The sequence below is a fragment of the Abramis brama genome (genome assembly GCF_963993115.1).
Source record: "Abramis brama genome assembly, chromosome: 1".
NCBI classification, from domain to species: Eukaryota; Metazoa; Chordata; class Actinopteri; order Cypriniformes; family Leuciscidae; genus Abramis; species Abramis brama.
In genome coordinates, this window is record NC_139963.1 from 22,502,707 (window position 1) to 22,524,398 (window position 21,692).

Below are 21,692 nucleotides of genomic sequence, written 5' to 3' on the forward strand. Positions count from 1 at the left end.
ATAAGTTCTCATTTGTAAACATTAGCTAATGCATTAGCTAACAACAATAAACAATATATTTATAAAGCATTCATATTTTTTTTAATGCTAGTTAATAATAATATAATTGTTCATTGTTTCTTCAGTGCATTAACTAATGTTAACAAATACAAATGTAAAAAAAAAAGAAATGAGATGGAGAACTATTTAGCTCAATGGAGTCGTATAAATAATTCCGGTCCTTTGTCAATGTCCCAGTGTTGCGTGGCCGAAATGTAGTGGCACGGGTAAAGGAAGAAATTACTACATGCCATGTGTCACGTGTTTGCAGCATTACGGGACTCTATAGTTCCGCTTTTTGTTGTCCTGACCTGCAATCATGAATAAACAGTCTCGGGCCATTACAGACTGAGAGCAGGAGACCGTGAGAGAGAGGGATTTGCTCAACAAAAAAAAAAGTTCCACTTCTTTAACATTACGTCTAAAATGGGGAGACCTTCTCCTGACCACACCACAAAAATGTAAGGCACGCCTTGTTCCTTTAGAATAGACATTCTCTCTGCCACTTTCCTCTCTTTTTCTCTCATTTCTCTTCTCAAGATGCGACAGAGTATACAAAAAGCACACAACCATATGCACTTGGTTCTAAATCCTAGTGCACTGCCTCAGTAGGCACCATTTTAAGGCATCATAGACACACGCCTGAAGTGAAGACTATTCCAAAAGTTAGTTACCTAAGATACCTCAATTTATTAAGGCTGCATGTACCTTTCAAAGAGGCAATCCCAGAATGAAACATTTACTTGTATTATAACTATTCCAAATTATATATACACATATTCTACATTAATATATTCTATATATCTCTTTAAATATTTCTGAATCACAAGATTCAGAATAAAAAACATCCAATTCATTAATACTGAAATGTATCAAAATTTTAAAACGATTAAAAACTGACAATTCACCCCAAATTTGTTGGCAATGCGTAGATTTAAGCTTATTATAATGTGTCATTCATCTCATGCCACCTGTATTGAAATCAAATGAGAATAGAGAGCACTTAGGCTATGTACGTCAGATCTATGGTCGAAGGATAAAAAATTTATGGATTTTAAGTGAAAAGAGGCTCTAAAAATCACCAATCTACAAATTCTGTAGAAAATGTGGGTGAAATCTGATTTACACAGACTAGGATTCCTCCAAATGGTACAAATTTAACCAATCATGACCATATTCAGATTGTTTTTCCAATAGGTTCTGGCCAGCAGAAGTAATCCAGAAACCAAGAGACAAAGTGAGAAAATATGGCTTTCCGATAACGTGGCAGTGACACGTACTGAGTCTTGAGGAAAATCCACACTGCTGAAGCTAAGACTAGACACAGATAGAGAGAGAGAGAGATGAAGACAAAACCATAACTGTGATACAATGCAAAACCCAGTGAAATTACTTTTAAACTCATATTCTCCAGAAGGAGAGAGAAAGCGAGAGAGGAAGGAAAAGTTCAGTGTCACTTTAGACACATATTGCTTGAATTAAACTGCAGAGAAAGGGAGGGGGAAGAGGCTTTGAATTCTTTTCCATTGAGATCAGCTCTTTACTGCCTCTCTGACCAGTCTGAGACAGAAACCTCTTCAGTCAGGCAGCTCCCATCCACCAGCAATGGTGCTGCAGAAGAATTCAGAGAAAAAGGACAGTTAGAAATTGTTAATATGACATTTCACATCTCCTTTTTTTTTGAGTACCTGATTTAATTTTAAATCTTTTCCTTTCAGGCATTGTAACTTGCTAAAGCTTCTAGTTTCTTCTATAGCATTTCAGACTGTGCTTAAATAACTCTAACATCTTATTCTGTGGTCATGAGTCATTACACTCTGACTAATACTTAGGAAAGAGATCCCAGCTAACAAAAATATGTTCTAATCATGTTTTGAAAATGTTATTTCTGAATGTTCTCTGAACGGTCAAAATGTCCAGATTTTAAAATGTTTTAAAAACGTATTTTCTTGGTTATATGAACTTTAAAGGTCCCATATTGTACGCCTTTTTGAAGTTTTATTTTAGGTTTTGATGTCCTTAAGAATATATATTTGCCGTATAAGTACCAAAAACCATCTCAATATATTTTTACAGCTCCTTTCTCAGGAGCTCTGCCAAGAACATGTCGATTTTGGCCTGTCTACTTAATATTCATGAGCCTTTCTTCTGATTGGCCTGTTGTTTTCTGAGTGACCCACCATTGGTGGGGGTGGTGACTGAAGGCGGTGACTGAGTAGTTCTGACATCACATTTACACGGAAGTCACAACGGCTCGTGAAAAGGCACAGCTACTTTATGCAGGCTGTGTGCATTTGTCTGTGGATCGACTGTTTTGAAACTTATATGGTAGTTTCATAGCCCCTAGACCTCTGTTATCATGAAAAAAGCCAGGAAATTTCAGTTTTGACAATATGGGACCTTTAAGGGAATCTTACATTGTATCATCTTGCAAACATTATGGGAATGTTATTTTTAAATGTTCTCTAAACATTCTGAAACAAGTAGTAACATTTTTTTTTAAAATTAGACGAACATCCAACTAAAACGTTTTAAAAAAAACATGCTGAACAATGTATAATGTTTTTGTGCTAACGTTTTGAGAACGTTAAAGTGCCCCTATTATGCTTTTTCGATTACCTTTCATGCAGTGTAATATAGCTGTTTGTGAATGTAAAAGGTCTGCACAGTTTCAAAGATCCAAGTGCAAAACAAATAAAGTTATTGTCTCCTAAAAGAAAGAATCAAATCTGATCTGCAAACGAGTCCTCAGCAATCCCATAGTCTCACTTCTTGTTACACACCTATGTAAAAAAATTGTGTCACCCTATGGTCTTCATTTGTTGCCTGCAACAAAGCTGAGGCCTGGAAGAGTTTGGTTTGTGTTGTCGACATGTCGAGAAGACACGGTTTTCAGCGCTGGAGCTGATACAGAAAAATCTACGCCATCGTTTCTATCAAAGCCTCTGGAGCTGAAATTCAGATATGGTAATAGGTGTTTCGTTTCTGACACATGCTGTAAGTAGAGCAATCACAACAGACTTAACATTACTGGAAGAATGTTTGTTCATTACTTTGAGGGAACCTTGCCAGAACGTCAGCCAAAATTCAGGGAACGTTCCCTGTCAGCTGGGATCTAAGAAGGTTTGTCCAAACCTAAATATTTAAGAATAGTTTTGTTGCTTCATTTGCAGTTTGTGTATTATTCAAATCAGTAATGATCTTTCTAAAGTTGTCGTCTATCATCCATATTCCCAGTAGCTTCTTCTAGTAATTCAAATCAGTTTGATGATTAAACAACTTTAAAATACTTGATGAGAGAAGAATAAAGCACAGAATTGCTTTTTAAGCACAGATGCCCCATGTTGTACAGCTGAAGTCCATTAGGGCAAATTTCTGAACAGTTTTATATGTTCTCTGGGGGCAATATATTTAATGGGTGATATGACATACGTATAATTGGTCTTTCATCGTATATGTTTACTAGTTTTACTAGTTTTTACTGTTGATCCAAGGCCACTGGTTTATTTGGCTTTCGTGGGCTTGCCAATCATCACCAGTGAAGACATGGAAGACAAAAACATGAGAACAAAGAAACAAAACATTTGGCTCACTTAAAACCTTGCAAACTGACTTTATTAACAGACAGCATCCCATCCAACATGGAATAAGTGACTCATGTGAAGATCACTTTATTGGAAGCAACTCAAGTGAGGCCAGAAACACAATTCTGATGTTAGCATAGCAGCTAGCTGATACTCTACATACACAGCAAATGTAATATCAGCATAATTCTTCCCTCAGCTCAATCAACCATTGTGGAAGAGAATGTTTTTGATAGCTTTTCCTTTTTTTAGGAAGAAAAAAAAAAAAATGCTAAGATTGCAGATAGAAAGTCTGCAGTGAAATTTCAATAAATTCAAACAAACTATCACAAAAGTAAATGACTTGTGGTATGCAATCTACTTTAGTTTTATAGCTCTATAAGCCGTATGCCTACATCTATAATTGTCTAATTTGTGTAAATTCTATAGAATGCTAGGACAAAAATCTGAGACAAAGTTGATACTTAAAATGAAACATACTTGAGAAGTCCAATAGATCTCCTGGAGCTAAGAAAGAGAAATCTTGTGGTAAAAACTTTCCCCTGTGTACCTATGAATCTACTTAATGAAGAGCAAAATCTCAACCATATTGTGGAGGAACCTTAAATCTATTTTATATATGCCTACAATTTACTGAGTACATCAGGAGCGAGTCTATGATTCTGATTAACCGGCTAAATGTGAAGGCAATGGGCCTGTGCATTGAGCTATAAAGACATTTAAAAAGAGAAAAACTAAAAATGATAAAAACACAGCAACATTACTAAAATAGAATATAATAATAATAATAAAAAACATTAAAAACAGTTCAAAATATTAATAAACACAACAATAGTGTCACAATGATAATAAACCGGCAGGTTGAAGTGTTTGGACTTGCTATTAGGGGGATCAGGAACATGAGCTGAAATCCCAGCACTCTACTCTTCTGTGTCTCAGGCCAGCACCCCAATCCTTATGTAAACACATGCCGACGTCTGGGAATATTCACACACACACATCTCTCATGTCCCACCCACATGCTCTCCCCTCTTTCACTGTCCTTTAAACACTCTCAATCTATTCAAAAATGTTTGCTAGCTATCCTAATGGTCACTTTTGGAGGCTTTAAGTGTAAAATGAGTAAACAAAAAGAGTTAGTATTGTTTTGGGACAGCTTTCTCCCACCGTACGGCCTCACACTCAGTATAAAAAGCACTGATCTACGCAGTCTGCATTAAAGCTAGTACTGTTTACCATGACTAACCAGGTAGCATACTTTCAGCTCCAAATGGCCTGTGTGAATCCAAACAGTACAATGTAAGAGGCAGCTCCTAAAAAAACTGTTATTTTTCAGTAAAATGCTAGTCTCTTGTATGTGTCTGACTGGTGTGGGGAGCAGTCTCAACACTGTTTTGGTTATTGAACTGAATTATAACTCTGGAAAATTCCACAGACAAACTGAATGACTGTTAATGTGAGCTTCTTTTTCTTTCTTTCTTTTTTGAGTATTGAAGAAGTTCACTCTTTGGTATTTGATTTATAGTAGTACAGCGTTTCTGTTCCATGAATCATTGGCCAAACTTTAACTCACTGAGAGCGACGATAACTTGAGAACTACCAACCAGGAATCGGAAAAAAGGGAGCCTGCGTGGACATTTAATCTATTTTCTGTCTACAGTTCCTTCCGTTTTCGTCTGTCCCATTGCACTGCGCTATAGAATTCATCAGCCATTCTATCTCCCTTTAAATTTGCATTTATATTTCCCAAAATGACTATCACTCTTTTGCACTTCACTTTCTCCCGCACAACATACTCATGCCTTATCTCTGTTTATTTGTCAGAGCATGCAGGGGAAAGGGCATTGAGTGTGGATTTTGTTTACATGAGGAAGTGACGGAGTGCTGCTGTCTGGCCCTTTCAACTCTTTCACACTATCCAGATTAGTACTAAAAAAGGCGGTTTCTAAACCTTTTTATACGTTTTATTTTTTACAGCGTATGGATACTTGTACATACTGTTCAAAAGCTGCTACTAAAAGTATTAAGAGAGATTTTTTCACCAAAGAAAGAAAATTTTGCCGTTTACTCACCCTTGTGTTGTTACAAACTACTGCAGAAAACAAAAATTGATTTTGATTTAGGTTACAAACGGTTTTTGTCCATATAATGAAAATTAATGGGACCCAAAACTTTCAAGCTCCAAACAGGACATAAAGGTGAGTAATGAATACAAATTATATATGCAGAATATTTACAGAAAAAAACATTTGTCAGGAGAAGGTTGCAACTGACTACTCAGAATCAAGTATTAAAGTCGACATGAAATCAAAATTGACCCTATTTACTTTGTTAGCGCATATTACTAGTCTTGTGGTGAACAATTAATCCGTGCAAGTTAATACACAGAAAATTGTTTGCCGTGGTAATCTTTAATCAAAATCTGAAAAGTTACTTCCGGTCTGGAATGGCGTTCCTTTTCTGATGACGCCAGTTTGACGGCTTGGGTTGAAAACGCTTAACCACTCCCCTCAAACCGTTAGTCTGCTATGAGCAGAGATGGAGAGGAGGAGCGCTAAAGTAAAGCCCTGCCCTCTGTTCAATATTCCTTTTCATTTGGATATGTGTCACAACACTGGAGAAAAGTCGTTTGCAACTTCCGGTTCACGGGGACTTTAAAGGAGAACTCCGGTCAATTTTAACATTGAGCTCATTTTTTTGTAAATTTGGAGTGCTGTCAGTACAGAGAACAACGACAAAAATCGTTGTTGCCTACACCGTGTTATCCTCTTTTTAAAATTTGCACCCTGTTGACTTCAATGGGGCAAGTTTTAAACCTGCTTTTAGCCTCTTAACATCCTTGATGTGTCATTACAAGTGCCCAGCCATGTGAGTGATTCCTTCAGAGTGAACACGGTGAATCTGACTGCAGTAGATGTGAAAGATATGAATAAAAATGAAGTTAATTCGGCCAGCGCTCATACCTGTATTTACATCCTGTTTTCGGTCGAAGTCCATAGTAGTCGATTGTCGAGTTCACGCGCGTGATCATAGGTAACTAAGCAACAGTGGAGAACTCGACAATCGACTACTATGGACTTCGACCGAAAACAGGAAAGAAATACAGGTATGTGCGCTGGCCGAATTAACTTCATTTTTATTCATATCTTTCACATCTACTGCAGTCAGATTCACCGTGTTCACTCTGAAGGAATCAACTCACATGGCTGGGCACTTGTAATGACACATCAAGGATGTTAAGAGGCTAAAAGCAGGTTTAAAACTTGCCCCATTGAAGTCAACAGGGTGCACATTTTAAAAAGAGGATAACACGGTGTAGGCAACACTGATTTTTGTCGTTGTTCTCTGTACTGACAGCACTCCAAATTTACAAAAAAATGGAGTTCTCCTTTAAAGAAAGTCAAGCAATAATACATGTCACGTGTGGAATTTAAAAGTATACTTATGTGACATAAAAGTGATGAAAACACATCTGTGTGCACATACTCTATATTTCTTGTAATTTACGTAAATCTAAACCTCCTTTTCATTTAAGGTTTGTTCACACCAAGAACGATACTGTCAATTACAATTGGAAAAAAAAGAGAGATAAATGAATGGATCTAAATGCAGCAGTTACAGATTTATTAAACAACAAACTCAGAACACTAGAAAATTAGGAAACTGAACAACTGATTAAAACACAGAAAGAACAAAAAACGAACAGAAAGAAACCCAGAGCTTAAATACACAGACAAACCAATCAACGAAATGAATAACAGATGCGCAAATTAATCAAACCAAGAAAAAAACGTAAAAACAAACAAAAAACAAAGACACAGATTTAAAACACGTGACAAACCCACCCAAAACATAAACAAACTCCCTTACAGATTATCCATTAGAGATACATAAAAATACTGAAGTTTTAAAATTGCTCTTACTCTAACAAAATAGCTGAGTTCACACCACAACTATAATGAGAAGGGAAAGATTTCATTGAAATAATTTTTCCATCTTATGAACGTCTGACTGCAGAGCTCACTGCATTTATGTTGGCAGAAGAGCTGCATGTGCTTAAAAACAGCGTTATCGTCAGGGTTCGAATTATGATTTCATCTTTGTGGGGTTCTCTTTAAAAAAAAAAAAAAAAAAGTATCCTATGAGCAGGCGCGGTGTAGCTTACTAATGTAGGCCTAAATAAATAAAAATGTTTAATAAAAAAGCATTGCTAACACAATTCAATTTCTTACATTTGGTTTAATTTGTCGTTTAATGAGGTCTAATATACGTTGTTAGTGGTGAAAATTTAAGTGTATTTAAGTGGTCCAGTGGCGGAACTTTGGCCAAGCATGCTAGAGGTTCTTGGTTCTAAGTTCTAATCTGCAAGTAGGCCTAAAGTTTTTATTTTTTTATTTTTTTTATCAAAACCGATTATGTTTATCAGTGGTTAAGGACACGTTTGTGTGCATTTTGTTTTGTAATGTCACCGGAACGAATAAAGAGTCTCCACAACGGATTGAAGCGCGCGTCCGTGTGAAGACTGTGTGCGAGCCACAAGAGAACACAGTATCCGCGCCACTGATCGCAGCGGCAAACGAGCACTTTGATCACTTTATTTAAAAAACAACACATTTCAGCGCTAGATCGCCTCTTATTTAACAAACGAACTAAATGAATGCTCTGCTAGTTAACTGAAGATGTTTTATTTATTTGTATTGGTATATTAGTGCCGCGAGATGTTTCAAGTGCTGGGGACAATATCGACCTTAGCAAAAAGTGGTGGGGACATGTCCCACCCGCAACTTACGCCTATGTTAAAATAACACTTGCCTGATGGGTTATGCTACTGCTAGACTGGGCGTTCACGTCACTTTTGTGAGTTGAGAAAAGTCAGTAAAAGTCCTGGCAGAAAGCGAAGCATAAGGATGTAGTGTGATGACGATCCGAGATCCCGCGAGATCCATGTGTTTGGCATCGTGTCCTATCTTTTAAGTCACGCTACAGTAGTCTGAAGGAAAAAGTGCTTTATTTGTAATTTAAAATAATGGTGCTGATGATTTTTAGAGACCCCCACAGGTGTATGATTTTACTGCTTTCATGGGAGCTCATCCTCTCTCTATGGGAGCTCAGCTCCCACTGGCTCCCACGCAGGGCCGGCCCGCGGCATAGGCGGAATAGGCAAATGCTAGGGGCGCCACTCATCCATAGGGGCGCCAGAATGAGTGAACGAGTGAATTTTTTTTTTAACTTTTTTTAAAATTATTATTATTATTTTATATAATACTATTTTAAAACCATTAATTCGAAATACTACCAAATAAAACAAAAAAAGTCCGACACATCAATCTTCCCCCGCCCAGCGAGTGCTTGAAGTGCGTCAGAAACAGAGCGCGCGCGCGATCAGTTTGTTGGTAATTTGTTGTGTAGCGTGCGCGACGCCGCATCCAATGTAGACAGCATTGCTTTTGTTTGAGGGCGCTTAACACACTCAGGCTCGTAGAAACGGGCCTTGCAGCTCGCGCCAGTTCTAGACACGGTGAAAGTTTCCTGATTGTGACGGATGGCCGAATTTACATGACACATTATAAAAGAGCATTATAGTCTGCGATAGATACAGTGCCAAAAAGAAGAGAAGAGGATAAAAGGGAATAAAGACAGAGGTAAAGTGATGTAGTGAATGACCAGTTTATCTAATTGCATAGGAGTAAGATACTATAATTTCATGGCATTTATTTTTACCTTAAACTTAATGTTAGCAGTTGTTCTGAGTTCTCCAGAGGCCCCAGACTGTGATTTTGTAACAATCATGTCAGTTTTAAGACGCATTTTTTATTATCACTTTTTTATTAATGTTTTACTCTACAGTTGTGTTTTTGTAAGAAGTTTCTTCTGCTCATCAAGCCTGCATTCATTTATTTGATCAGAAATACAGAAAAAAAATGTAATATTGTGATATATTATTACAATTTAAAATAATTGGTTTTCAATTTATTATACTTTAAATTATCATTTATTTCTGTGATGCAAAGCTGAATTTTCAGGATCATTACTCCAGTCTTCAATGTCACACGTGACATCCAGTAAATAAAATGATCCTTTAGAAATCATTCTAATATTCTGATTCATTATGAGTGTTGGAAACAGTTCTGCTGCCTAATATATTTTGATGAATAAAAGGTTAAAAAGAACTGCATTTATTCAAAATAAAAAAATATTTTCTAATAATATAAATCTTCTTTACTATCACTTTTTTTTTTTTATCAATTTAACACATCCTTGCTGAATAAAAGTATTGATTTATTTCAAAAAAAGAAAGAAAAAAATTACTGACCCCAACTTACTGACCAGTAGTGTATATTGTTGTTACGAAAGATTTCTATTTTTAAAACATTTTCTTTCTTTTTTTACTTTTTATTCATCAAAGTATCCTAAAAAAAAGTACCACAGGTTATGAAAAAATATTAAGCAGCATAACTGTTTCCAACTTTGAAAATGAATCATCATATTAGAATGATTTCTAAAGGATCATGTGATAGACTGAAGTAATGATCCTGAAAATTCAGCTTTGCATCACAGAAATAAATGATAATTTAAAGTATAATAAATTGAAAACCAATTATTTTAAATTGTAATAATATATCACAATATTGCATTTTTTTCTGTATTTTTGATCAAATAAATGGAGGCTTGATGAGCAGAAGAAACTTCTTTCAAAAACATTAAAAATAGTAATGTTTCCAAACTTTTGGCCTTGGTATATGGCATTTTTTAAATTTATTTGCCAAAATTAGTAATGATATTTATTTACAGGTTTATTAAAAATGGCAAAGTTCACATTAAATCTGTATTGTAAAATGCACTATAAAAGATAATGGGGACTTGACTTGAATGCTAGATGTAATGCTCTTGGTATTTGTGTTTAGGCTGTAATGTGTGTGTGTGTGTGTACAGTGAGGAAAATAAGTATTTGAACACCCTGCTATTTTGCAAGTTCTCCCACTTGGAAATCATGGAGGGGTCTGAAATTGTCATCGTAGGTGCATGTCCACTGTTAGAGACATAATCTAAAAAAAAAAATCCAGAAATCACAATATATGATTTTTTAACTATTTATTTGTATGATACAGCTGCAAATAAGTATTTGAACACCTGTCTATCAGCTAGAATTCTGACCCTCAAAGACCTGTTAGTCTGTCTTTAAAATGTCCACCTCCACTCCATTTATTATCCTAAATTAGATGCACCTGTTTGAGGTCGTTAGCTGCATAAAGACACCTGTCCACCCCATACAATCAGTAAGAATCCAACTACTAACATGGCCAAGACCAAAGAGCTGTCCAAAGACACTAGAGACAAAATTGTACACCTCCACAAGGCTGGAAAGGGCTACGGGGAAATTGCCAAGCAGCTTGGTGAAAAAAGGTCCACTGTTGGAGCAATCATTAGAAAATGGAAGAAGCTAAACATGACTGTCAATCTCCCTCGGACTGGGGCTCCATGCAAGATCTCACCTCGTGGGGTCTCAATGATCCTAAGAAAGGTGAGAAATCAGCCCAGAACTACACGGGAGGAGCTGGTCAATGACCTGAAAAGAGCTGGGACCACCGTTTCCAAGGTTACTGTTGGTAATACACTAAGATGTCATGGTTTGAAATCATGCATGGCACGGAAGGTTCCCCTGCTTAAACCAGCACATGTCAAGGCCCGTCTTAGGTTTGCCAATGACCATTTGGATGATCCAGAGGAGTCATGGGAGAAAGTTATGTGGTCAGATGAGACCAAAATAGAACTTTTTGGTCATAATTCCACTAAACGTGTTTGGAAGAAGAAGAATGATGAGTACCATCCCAAGAACACCATCCCTACTGTGAAGCATGGGGGTGGTAGCATCATGCTTTGGGGGTGTTTTTCTGAACATGGGACAGGGCGACTGCACTGTATTAAGGAGAGGATGACCAGGGCCATGTATTGCAAGATTTTGGGGAACAACCTCCTTCCCTCAGTTAGAGCATTGAAGATGGGTCGAGGCTGGGTCTTCCAACATGACAATGACCCGAAGCACACAGCCAGGATAACCAAGGAGTGGCTCTGTAAGAAGCATATCAAGGTTCTGGCGTGGCCTAGCCAGTCTCCAGACCTAAACCCAATAGAGAATCTTTGGAGGGAGCTCAAACTCTGTGTTTCTCAGCGACAGCCCAGAAATCTGACTGATCTAGAGAAGATCTGTGTGGAGGAGTGGGCAAAAATCCCTCCTGCAGTGTGTGCAAACCTGGTGAAAAACTACAGGAAACGTTTGACCTCTTTAATTGCAAACAAAGGCTACTGTACCAAATATTAACATTGATTTTCTCAGGTGTTCAAATACTTATTTGCAGCTGTATCATACAAATAAATAGTTAAAAAATCATACATTGTGATTTCTGGATTTTTTTTTTTAGATTATGTCTCTCACAGTGGACATGCACCTACGATGACAATTTCAGACCCCTCCATGATTTCCAAGTGGGAGAACTTGCAAAATAGCAGGGTGTTCAAATACTTATTTTCCTCACTGTATATATATATATATACTGTATATATAGGCTAAATAATCATGAACACAATGACGGGGTGAAATGGGCTGTGATGCATGGGGCACCAGGTAAAATCTTGCATAGGGCAGCAAATTGGTCAGGACCGGCCCTGCTCCCACGTAATTCGAACCATGGTTATCGTCCATGGGTGTCCATGCTAATATTGTCCTACAAAGTCCTATTTGCCAGATATTTTAGAGTGTCGTACACATTTTGGAAAGCAGCTTTTCATCTGTCAAGAACTGTAAAGCTTTTTTCTTTTTTGTGAAACAACTTGTAAAAAATGACTTCTGTTTTTTTAGACAAAATGTGACATTTAGGGCGTTCAAAAATGTGCATTTTTTACTAGCAAACACCTATAGCGGAACCCTGTCATTTCGCAGAAGAGCAGACTATCTCAGATAATTAAAGCTTTAGGAGAGAGGAAAGGGATGCTAGTACAGACTCTTCAGTGCAAATTCAGATGTTATGTGACTATATATCACTCTTACTGGTCACAGAAATGCATAGTGTCTTGTATTACATGCAGTAAAAGTTTCACTCAATCAGGCCAAAAAAGAGTGATAATGAAGAGAATGAAATGGAAGTGTTTGCTAGAGGACATTACTTACTAGTTCAGCATCACTTAACACTAAGTTCCAAACAAGAAAGACTGTAATACCTGGAGAAAGCTATCCGAATACCTGACTGCAACAGAGAAAGATGTTTTTATGAACCAGCCTTGACCCCTTGCTTCCAAACAGCATAAATAATAATACCTAATAAAGTGGCATACATGTTAAGGTCACTCCAAACCTGAATGGTAATAAAATAATAGCAAATCAAAGGACCCTTTGAAACAAATGTTTTCATTGGGTTCAACTGACAGACAACTTGCTACCAAGATTTTTTTGTACTGCATCAGAAACTCCTAGTTTGGTGTCGCCAAGTTTTGCCAAACGTGAACTAAATTAAACCAGCTGCATCTGGTTGTGTAAACAAACCTTTGATCTCTGATTTATCAAAGTCTTTAATTACTATTATAAATCTTTTTAAAATCCTGTCATTTTGTTGTTTTTGTTACTGGTTACTGATGTTATTAATTTACAGTGAATGTATGAAGGTAATATGATGCCATAAAGAATCGCATGCGCAGGGTGAGATTTGTGAAAGTGTACATAAAATTGCAAGCGTAAATTAAATTTGCATGCGCAAGAGAAGATTTGTAAAGGTGTAAATCGCCTTTCAAGTGTAAGAAAAAAATATTTGCAGCATTTTACTGTTATTCGTAAGTGTAATTCATGTATTGTGAAGCTGCAGCTTCATGCTAACGCAAAATAAATATGATCTGTATTCTTCTGACTTTCATTTTTTTTCACGTCTACACTTTTGGCACGTCTTTTTCACACAAATACGCCCAAAAGCATTGCAGGCCTGAGAACAGAAATTTGCAAGTGAAAACAACAGAGTCAGGAACTGCAGATTGATCGCGTAAAACCAACCTTTGTGTATAAAAATAAACTGTTGCAAATGTCTAAATGACTTCTTGTGTGTCATTTCACCATGACTTGTTCACCATGGGGCAAAAAAGTTCCCAAAATAACCCTATTTGTACAGTTGCGTCTTTCTTTTAACTGTGCTTCCAGTTTTGGCACGATTCTTTCACTCATTGAGTTTTGCAAGTGCGAAGAGGAGGGCGGGTCCACCTTCTTCATGTAGTCAATCAAATGAACTTCTCGCTGACTCTCGATTTACTCTTATCTGATTGGTTCAATAAACACGCCAGTCGCCAGAACACATCTTTATCTTTTGGCTCAGCATCGTTCTCGTTGCCGCAATGGTCCTTTTAATCTAGATGGCACAGACTGATACTGTAGGTCAGGGGTGCCCAATCCTGCTCCTGCTGATCGACTGTCCTGCACAGTTCATCTCCAACCCTAATCAAACACACCTGCCTTTAATTTTCAAGTGATTCTGTAGACCTTAATTGGTTGCTTCAGGTGTGTTTGATTAGGGCTGGAGATGAACTGTGCAGGACAGTCGATCGGCAGGAGCAGGATTGGGCACCCCTGCTGTAGGTCCTTCACTCAATCTTCTTGCAATCACATCATTCTCTATAGGGCACAGATGATTGGTTCATGCTGTATCAGTAGCCAATCAGCTCGCTGCTCAACCTTTAAATACTTGGTTAGCATTTGCTTTAGCAGTGCACTTTCAGAAACCCTCCACCTTTCAGCTCCACCTGTATTTGCTACTGGTAATTGCCATATTGTACAGCAGCAGCATGTCTTTCTTGCTCACAGCAGCGTGTCATGTTTTTTATTGACAGCAGCAAGTCAATAACCAACAGCAGCAGTGTAACAGATCTATTCCGCCAAAACCAAATACAGTACACTCTCAGAAAAAAAGGTACACGGTGGTACAAATAATGTTCCTCAAAGAACAGTTTTGTACCTTTTCAATAATAGTACCTTTAATGGTACAGGAAAGACCACTGATGATACTGTTTGGTACCTGTTAAGGTACAATTGAAATGAAGGTACATAATTGTTCTCACATCAAGGGTACAGTTATGGACCAAATTACTATTTCATTCATGATTGGTTGCTGTGTTGAGTATTTTGCATAGCAACAAGACACTGATTGGTCGAAATCGCTTCAGCCACGGAAATTTCCGAACTGACAGCGGGAAGCAGCTACACGGCTGCAGTGCGGTCGAGATTATTTTATCAAACTTGAAGAAGACGAAATTTAAAGGTGAGTTCTTATAATTTATGTATATATTTAGTTCACAAGTCTAAAATATAAATGTTTCAGCCACTTAACGTTATTTTAGCGAGTTGCTTTGCTCCAAATGCTTTTTAGCCATTTGACTTGTAAGTTATAACGTTACACTTTTTAATTTTTTTAATGCAATTATTGACTATTATTAAGTCATCACGTGTACAATATATGGCGTTTGTTCTCCATTATCCACCATAACGTTAACTGTTAAATGTTAACTTTGCTATTAGGCGACATGAAACTTATTGCCCAAGGTTGCTGCAGCCGTTACTGCATTTTCAAATAGACCGGAGAGCGGGAACTTCGGGAAGCAGATTACGAGCACGGAGCACCACCACAAGCCATGGCCTCCGCCCTCGTCAGAAGTACTTTAGTGGCTGGACTCGAATTATAAGACGAAGAGAAGAGGAAATTCAAAGGTGGGTTTTATGTTTATGTTTAACCAAATAAAATGTATAAAACGTTACAGCTACTCAACATGATAATAGCGAGTGTAACGTTAAATAGCTTATTTGTACGAATCCAGTCAGTGATAGCCGTCTGCATAATTTTTAAAGCAATTGAGTTTCTGTGTCGTAAGTTCACATTTAAAACATTATTGTTGTAAATGAATGCTCAACCAGAGGTGCCATGCTGGTGTAGCCTACTTTACATTAGTCCACAATGCGGTTTTGGAACAACGTGATTGAGCGCCAACGAACAGTGCGCAGATAAAATAGTTGATCACTCGTTCTGTTTTTGAATGCGATGTCATATACTCAGCTAATGTGTCTTTGATTTTTAGATCATGATGGGGTAAACTGCATGGTAAACTGTCAGTGCTGGTCATCTGAAAGTCTTCCTGCGTCCTCAGCTGTGAGGCAAGTATCAGTACAATGTGTTATTTGAGTTTCTTAATCTTATGATATTCTTTTTTCTGATGAGGTTGAATATTTCTAAGACAAAATGTTTGCCATAATGACAGAGTGATGTCAATCTTGATAAAGCACAGTAACTGCACTTCAAATGAACTCTGAAAGATTTCGGTCACTTAACTGAAAGTATATTCACCTAAAACTCTGACACTCACAAAGTATGGTAACGTTAGCATACCGGTACCAAATGTCAATATGAAATGTAATGTGTAAAATGGCAATGTATTTCTGTAGGCTATTTATATTTACATTTTCTATATGATATGTGCAACATCTGGAGCAAAAAAATATTCAAAATCAATAATATAATAATTTGCATTACTACACTAGCTTTAACATAAAATTAAAACATACATTGAATTTTTTTTAAGTTCAAAAATAGAAAATGAAATGTATTACAGAAATTAGATGTTTAAAATGTTCAAGCAAATATTATAGCAAAACTATAATTTAGGTTATTTTTCCTAGTTGCTTTTACACTCAAAGTTAAGGCACTTGATGCAAAGATCATCTTGGAATCCTTTTTTTAAATCCAGATTGAATTTTGCCACGTTCATCGTGGGTATTTAATAAAAATGCAATCATAAGTGTCTTAACTGTGAGTGTAAATGCAATTAAGGAAAATAGCATTTAAATTATCATTTTGCTACAATTTTACGTTGAACATGTTAAAGGGTTAATTAGTTCACCCAAAAATGAAAATTCTTTCATCAATTACGAGCTTTCTGACCCCCCATAGACAGCTAAGCAACTACCACTTTGATGCTTTAAAAAGTTCCTAAAGTGATTGTAAAACTAATCCATATGAATTGAGTGTTTTAGTCTAAAATTTGTGCTGTATGATGAACAGGTTGAATTTAGGCTTTTATTCATCAATTCACATCAGATAATACGGTAAAAGGAAGCTCTAGCATGTTCCCTTGACATGCGAAAACAAATGAGGTTCATTCTCGTGTGTTGCGCAGCACGTTTGAGAAAGAGGTTTGTTCTCACGTGTCAAGCATGTTCGGTTGAGCTTCTGAAATCTGTTCATCATATAAAGCGATCATGTCTTATGAAAATTTGAACTACGGTAAACTGCTCGATTCAAAAGGATTGGTCTTACGATCTCTTTATGAACTTTTTGAAGCATCAAAGTTTTAGTTACATGGACTGTCAATGGGGGGACAGAAAGCTCTCAGATTTCATTAAAAAGATCTTCATTTGTGTTCCAAAGATGAACGAAAGTCTTACAGGTTTGGAACAACATGAGAGTGAATAATTAATGACAGAGTTTTTTTAATTTTTGGTGAATTGTGCCTTTAAACATCTCTAATCATTTTGTAATATGTTTAAATTACCGGTATATGTTAAAACAAGTGTAGGAGATGGCTAATTTAATTATATTATTGAATTTGAATTGTCACTTTGCCCCAAACATTGCACATATGGTATGGAAAATGTAAATTTAAATAAGAACATTGCCATTTTATATATTACATTGCCATTTTGCATATTAAATTTCAAAATGTCTTTTGATACCTGAATGCTACCATAATAAAGAGATCGTAAAATAATTTGAATTGAGCAGTTTAGTCCAAGTTTTTCTGTAGAGATACAATCATTTTATATGATGAACAGATTTAATTTAGGCTTTTATTCACATAAAAATATACATCAATTCACACATCAGTTGCAGTAAACAGAAGCTCAATCATGTTTGCTAAACGTGCGAAAACCGATGATGTTCATTCTCATGTGTTTTGCAGCACGCTTGAGCTTCCGCAAGAACCATTGAGGTTTGTTCTCGCTTGTCAAAGCAAGTGCGGTTGAGCTTCTGTTTGTTCAATGTTTAAATGTGAATAAAATCCTAAATTTAATCTGTTTATTATACTAAGCGGTAGTCTCTTCAGACATTTTTTACCAAACTTCTCAATTCAAATGGATTAGTTTAACATTTTACTTTTCTGGGTATTTTATATGAAGCTTTAAGTGAATCATTTAAAACTTTGTGGGAAATGTAAAAATGCAGAAAGTTTTTTTGTGTGTGAAAATTGTTTTCTTATCTGCATTTCAGTTATTCCAGAAAATGGACCGAATGCATGCTGTGGTTGATTTAAGGTGTTTCCAGGATTTCTTAAAGGTATAGTTCAGTAATTTTTTTTAATTCTGTCATTAATTATACACCCTCATGTCATTCCGAACCTGTAAGACCATCGTTTATCTTCGGAACACAAATGAAGATATTTTTGATGAAATCCAAGAGCTTTCTGTTCCTCCATTGGTAGCCTACGCAACTAAAACATTCAAGCCCCAGAAAGGTAGTAAAGACACCATTAAACTAATCCAAGTGACTCCAGTGGTTTAACCTCAATTTTATGAAGCGATGTAAGCTTTGTTTTGCCAAAAAAAAAAAAGAAGCATAATTTACCTCTATATTTACAAAATAATATTATCTAAAGCACATTCATGGAACAACACCCGGTCTTGAGTCAACACAATTCGCATGCGTCGTAGTGCTCCCCCTAATAAATAAAGTGTTAAATTGTGTTTTTTTGCTAAAACAAAGCACCTGCATCGCTTCATAAAATTGGTTAAACCACTGGAGTCACATGGATTACTTCAATGATGTCTTTCCTATCGTTCTGGGCCTTGAATGTGTTAGTTGCATTGCTCCCAATGGAAGGACAGAAAGCTCTCAGAATTTCATTAAAAATATCTTCATTTGTGTTCCGAAGATGAACAAAGGTCTTACAGGTGTGAAATGACATGAGGGTGAGTAATTAACAAAATAATTTTCAGGTTGAGGTTTTTGAGGTTGTTAATTTGAGGTTGGCTAAGCTGAAATCCGTTATAGAAGCACATTACATGGATGCCAAACGAGATGTTGAAGGATGTGTAGTTCACCCAAAAAATGAAACAGTCAATGGGGCCCCATTGACTTCCATAGTATGAAAAATATTCTATGGAAGTTAATGGGGCCCCATCAACTGTTTAATTTTCGATTCTCAAAATATCTTTTTTGTTCAAGTTAACAGATTTGGAAAAACTTGAGGGCGAGTAAATGACAGAATTTTCAGTTCTAGGTGAACTATCCCTTTAAGTCTAGAAGTGAAATTTGAGCTTGTCATTGGAAGTATAAATTTAATAAATTTACATCTGTCTTTACTAATATTGATTCTTCATTATGTTCAGGAAGAACCGGCTATCTCAACTCACTGTGCAGATCTTGGGAATGTCTTGACTGGACGTGTATTCAGTGAGAGGAGAATCTTCAGCAGTGTAAAAATGGAGGGATCTGAAATTGCCGAGCAGTTCGGGTTGGATGATGGTGTTTTAAAAAGTTAAATAAATGCAAGGGTATTGTGTGAAAAGTGGGGGGAAAAAAACAAGTCTAGCTTTGTTGTAGATAAGAAAATATATTTTATGTACTGTAACATTTTTGCATTTTAAATTCTTTCAAATCTTTTTAAAGAAGTGATATTCTGTTAATTTTGCTAAGTCTTTATTGTATTGTGAAATCTTTGATGTATTTACACAAAGATATACTTTACTGTAAGTTGGAATGAAAGTATTCAAATGTTCATATGAATTTGATATGTATTTACAGAAATTATTAAATTGATGCCTTTTTGATTCAGTTGTTGAATGTGCTTGTTATTCAATAGAAAAATAGCCTTTCTCGTAGGAACAAATTTGACACAGTTAAGGTACAAAGGGGCTTGTCACTGGGGCGGTACCTTAAGAGATCAAATTTGTACCTTTGATAAAAGGTACAATATTGTACCAACAAGTTTTTAAAAACAAAAGGTACATTTTGGTTTGCCCATGGTACAAATCATGTCCTTTAAGGTACAAACTGGAATGGAACAAATTTGTTCCTCTATATTAAGGTACAATTTTGTACCAGTAAAAGGTACCGCCCCAGTGACAAGGGTTTGTACCTTCTTTGGTACAAAATTGTACCTTTTTTTCTGAGAGTGTATATCAACACTGCTTGGACTGAAAGTGTCTGGTATGGCACTTTTTTCATGGCTTCATGAACTGATTTATCACTTCCAGATTACCACATCTTGGCCTGACATGACAACTGTCAAAGGTCAAACTCTTTACAGATTGAACAATGATAAGAAATGAAGATTGAATGACATAATTGTGGCATAATCAATGCATTCCTGAACCGCACAAATGCTTTAATTCTACTAGTGTTTATTTACAGTATAGAGTTTATTAATGTCAGATCTTCCAAAAGAGGTAGACATGCTATAAGTAATCCTGCAGGAGGCATTGAGAAACTACAAAAAGCAGTACAAAAGTATATATCTAATCTAACCTGTAAACTTCATACCGAAGGTTTTCATTTCAATATCCCAGAAAAGACATTAATATGGACAAATAATTATATAATAAATAGGTAAATTGAATATCAAATAGCTTACTATATAATAACTGAGCTAGGAGAAATAGCAACAACAAAAAACAGCTGGGACTTATAAGAAAATGTAAATTGCTTAAACTACAAAGAAAAGCCATCCCAAAAATGCTCTACCTCAAAGGACTGGAGGATTGGAATTCAGTGGAAATTCCAGTACCCTTTCTTTCTGACAAAAAGAAGAAGTGGAAAGCTGGCAGATCTTCTCAGTAGCACTTGGAAACTCATCGACTGAACTTTGATCACAACTGCTCTCTGGAAATGTCCTTTAAAGCAGAGCCTCTTTCTTTTTTGATGAAACATATCTCAAAAAGTGAGAATGCGAACTAGGGAGAGCTTAATTTCTGTGCTAAAGCCCAAAGCAATGCTGATAAAGGACCTTGAGCTAATTTAAATCAGTTCAGCCAAACCAAGTAAATGTGATCTGCATATGTGATCTCTCATTTTACAAAACAAAAGAGGTTTTGAACACCTTGAGTATGTGCAGTGTCTGGTATTCTATGTTCTACAGTGACATGCAAAACCTCAAATGTCGAAACTCTGAAAGGTCATCTGGTGTTTAAGCTGAAATGCATTCGGAACATTCCTGTCTTAAATGAGGGTTGAGATGTGGATCCCTCCAATTCTTAACAACTGCACACCTGGACCAAAAAGGTGGTGATTACAGCCCTCCACAAATTTATACCTGCATGGGTATCAGGTATACATTAGTGGCCTTATTTCATTGGCTCTATATCTTTTACTGTCATTCTGTTCTTTTAAAGTCACACCAGAAATTCCTATATTCCGATGAAGTCAAAATATCTATCTATCTATCTATCTATCTATCTATCTATCTATCTATCTATCTATCTATCTATCTATCTATCTACCTATCCATCCATCCATCCATCCATCCATCCATCCACCCACCCACCCACCCACACACACACACACACACACACACACACACATACTGTATATGATTGCAAATTACAAATTACTTCTTTACACCACAATGCTGTTGAGTTACAATGCTGCTGCAATTTATCTTTCAAATCAAGAATTTAAAACTCATTAAAATCATACTGATGTAGCCTTTGAAGTCAACTCGACTTAAGTAGCCAATAGTCCTGGGATAGAAAAGAGCACATAGTAATTGTTGAGGGCTTGTCTTTGCCTTGGCAGAGGAAAAAAACTCTGTCCAATAAAGGGATGAAAATAAACCGTAAATGAAAGGCTTCACAGACGTGGCTGGACCTCATAGCCTGAAACAGATTAGAGCCTACAGACATCCTGACCACCAGAGCCCTCAATGCTCTCTCCCTCACTTTAGCTGCTTTTCTCAAGAAGGTCTATTACGCATGGGTATGCATGTGACGTCACCATCAGCCTGAGTGACTGTAGTTACACCCACTGAGTGGCAGCATTGGTTTTCAGTGTGAAA

General features: G+C 36.5%; 1 long non-coding RNA gene across 1 annotated transcript; it reads left to right on the forward strand.

Annotated features, from left to right (window-relative positions):
* The first annotated feature begins 14,562 nt into the window (after positions 1–14,562).
* Positions 14,563–19,802, forward strand: LOC311066391. Its single transcript, XR_014603067.1, has 4 exons — positions 14,563–15,360; positions 15,726–15,801; positions 17,912–17,977; positions 19,030–19,802. It is a non-coding gene; the product is annotated as an uncharacterized lncRNA (long non-coding RNA).
* The last annotated feature ends 1,890 nt before the right edge of the window (positions 19,803–21,692 follow it).